This window comes from Choloepus didactylus, assembly GCF_015220235.1.
Source record: "Choloepus didactylus isolate mChoDid1 chromosome 23 unlocalized genomic scaffold, mChoDid1.pri SUPER_23_unloc13, whole genome shotgun sequence".
NCBI lineage: Eukaryota > Metazoa > Chordata > Mammalia > Pilosa > Megalonychidae > Choloepus > Choloepus didactylus.
In genome coordinates, this window is record NW_023637594.1 from 97,535 (window position 1) to 100,588 (window position 3,054).

Sequence of the window (3,054 nt, forward strand, 5' to 3'; positions counted from 1 at the left end):
GGGTTGGTGGCGGAATCTGAATCGGTTTTGTGATTTTTATTAGGATACTGATGGCTACCCCCGTATAAACCCCTCCAGAATCGCTGGCAGAAACAAGTCGCCACCAGAGAGGGGGCAGACGGGCCCACATCTCCACTTTACTGATTTGCTCCCACGGAGGTCTGGTAGTTGGGTTGTTTCAGTCATTTCTGTGCTACTTGTGAAAAAATGCTTGAGCAGGGAGCCCCGACACCTGAAGAGTGGAGAGAGGCCGGGGGAGGCCCCGACCAGGCCCCTGCAAACCGGCCTCTGCTGGCCGCCTGGAGACTGCAGCTGGCCGTGGGCAGCACGCCCCCTCCCCAGGAGGCTGCAGGCAAACCAAAGAAGAAGAGAGAGAAGGAGAAAAAGAAGAAAGACAAGAAGAAGAAGCACAAAGTGAAGGCCGAGGAAGAGATGAAGACTATGGTGGACCCGCCAGCCAAGCAAGCCCAGCAGAAGACTCCTGCCAAGAAGGCCAACTGCAGGGACCAGGGGCAGCAGGGAGCGGAGGAAGGGCTGCAAGCAGGCGTCGGCCTCCTGCTGAGAGGGGGAGGGGGGAGGAGGGGGAGGGAGGAGGAGGAGGAGGAGAAGGGGGGGCTGCCATGAGCTACAAGGAGAAGCGCCAGCTTAGCCTGGACATGCACTGGCTGCCTGGGAGAACCGGGCCGGGTGGTGCACATCATCCAGTCTCAGGAGGGCTGGCTCAGGCGCTCCATCCCCGAGGACATCGAGATGGACTTTGAGACGCTGAAACCCACCACGTTAGGAGAACTGGACAGAGATGTCAAGTCTTGTTTACAGAAAAAAACAAAGAAAACCATTCTCCACAAAAGGGAAAAAGCAGGCAGCCAAGTCCAGAGAGGAGCTAGCTCAGGAAAAAAGAAAGAGTTAGACAAGCGGCTGCAGGATGCCAATGGGCAGCTGACCAACGGCAAACCACCAAGAAAGAGATATCCGGCTGCACGCCCTCGGGAGGGCTGTCCTGGCTCTGCAGCAGCGGCTCCTCGGAGTCTGGAAGCAGCAGTTCCAGGGGATCCAGTTTGGATAGCAGTGACTCGGATTAAACTGGGCTTGGATGGAACAGAAGAGACAGATGTTGCACACGCCCGGGCGCTGCAGTTTCCCTTCTATGGTTAATAGATGACTTTCATCCCCAAAGGTTTTGTAGTCATTCTCCTGCATCTCATCACTTGAATAAACTTGACTCCCATATCTGGCTCCTGATTCTTTTTTTGTGTGTTCTAATGTTAAATGTTTATCCCTGAATTATACACAGTGTGAGGGAAATTTGTTTATTTTTTACTGTTTCATGTTTCTCTGTCCACCCACAGAATAAGCATTCCAAAACTGTAAGATTACATTTCTTTTATTTTAAATTTTATTGAACTAAATCATAAAATTGTCATTTCATTCACTTTGTATCTTTTCTAGTAATATTAATTTTATCAGTTTGGAGTCTATCTTCCACAGCTTTCAGTTACTTTCTACACATTTTCTAAGGTTTTACTTATTTCTTTTTCCTTTTGCTCCTTTTCAATCATGTCCTGCAGGTTTATGTGTGAATTTTTAGAAATGCCTGTTTTACTTTGCTTTTATATCCAGTGTGTTCCTTATCTGAAATGGTTCTCTTTTGATTTTTTTAATTGTTTTACAGCCCTGCCAATTTTCTCTTCTCTTACCTTAAAAATTTCTAACTGTATTTTGAGGTCTGATTTGGTAACATATTTATGATTTTTCATCATCTATTCTTATTATTACATGAATGGGTACAGGGATCACTGTCAACTCATGATAATGAATAATTGGCAAGAAAACCCATTCTGTGATCTTTTTGGAAAGGAAGATCACTGAGGTCAAGGTCTCCCTTGGACAACAAGCATTTAAAGCATTTGCTGATTTCCATAGTGCATATACCTATCCCATGACCAATTTCAAGTTACTAAATGTTTAACAAGTGTTTCACAAATCTCTTAATCATTTAGTCACCAACTCTTAAAAGCCAATACATGACAGCCCAAGCTTATCCCCAGGTGAGGAGTGGAAGGACAGTGTGGAAGGAAACAAGTGGCTCTCCTGGGATGCCCCAGGGTGGGAATGTACTGACAGACTCTGTTACCAAGCAAGGGCTCATGCCTGGTGTGCACAGAAGCCAATACTATGACATGGGGATTTTGTGGAAAGAAAAGTCTTTTATTGTGAGTTCAACAAGCAAGAAGACAGGTGCAAAGCTCAAATCTGTCTTCTTGATCTAAGAACTAAGGGAGATTTATAGGTTGGAAACAAAGAGAAATGGGTACAGTGATGGGATTTAGGTTGGCATATTCTGATTGGCTGTTGGTAGATAAATGCCAGGAGGAGTTAGGGAGTTTAAAAATGCAAGTGCCAAGCCTAAGCCTATGGGGCAGGAACAGAAGCTCTACATAGGAAATCATACATCCTATGTCCAGAAAATGTTGTCTTTAGTATGATGAGTGGGTGGAAATTTAACAGGACAGATGCTATTATGTTACTTTCAGTTGCAGTTAGTAGGGAGTGTGCAAGTGTGGCCTCAGGGAATCCCTAAGAAACTACTAGAGCCAGTTGGGGCTGGGGAAGACTGACCATAAGAGACTCAGGTTACAGGGAACCCAGAGGGTCACAGAAGTGTCCATTTACAGCAATTGGTATGAGTTTTGCTTGCAGATGAAGGTATTCAATGCCCCCATGAATTGATTGAGTCATCATTATATTATTGGTGATTTGTTCTGTCAGAGTTGGGATAAGTCGTTAAAGCATAGCTTAACTAGGAGTACACCAATAATAATTACAATAAGGATGAATAGCCCTGTCTGTAATATGTTTATGAACCAAGACCCGATTCCTGAGGGGAGCCAACTAAACAAATCAAATGAGAGAAAACTTGCTTCCATGGCATTAATCTGATTTTTCATGTGAAATAATATTTTCATAACATTAGCAGATTCATCAGGCATAAAAGTGCACCACTCAGTTTTGATTATAGTGCATGTGCCACACTGGGAGGCAGATATGAGTCTA

General features: G+C 44.9%; 1 pseudogene; it reads left to right on the plus strand.

The window, feature by feature from the left end:
- Positions 1-207: 207 nt before the first annotated feature.
- On the plus strand, positions 208-1,082 carry LOC119524984 (annotated as a pseudogene).
- The last annotated feature ends 1,972 nt before the right edge of the window (positions 1,083-3,054 follow it).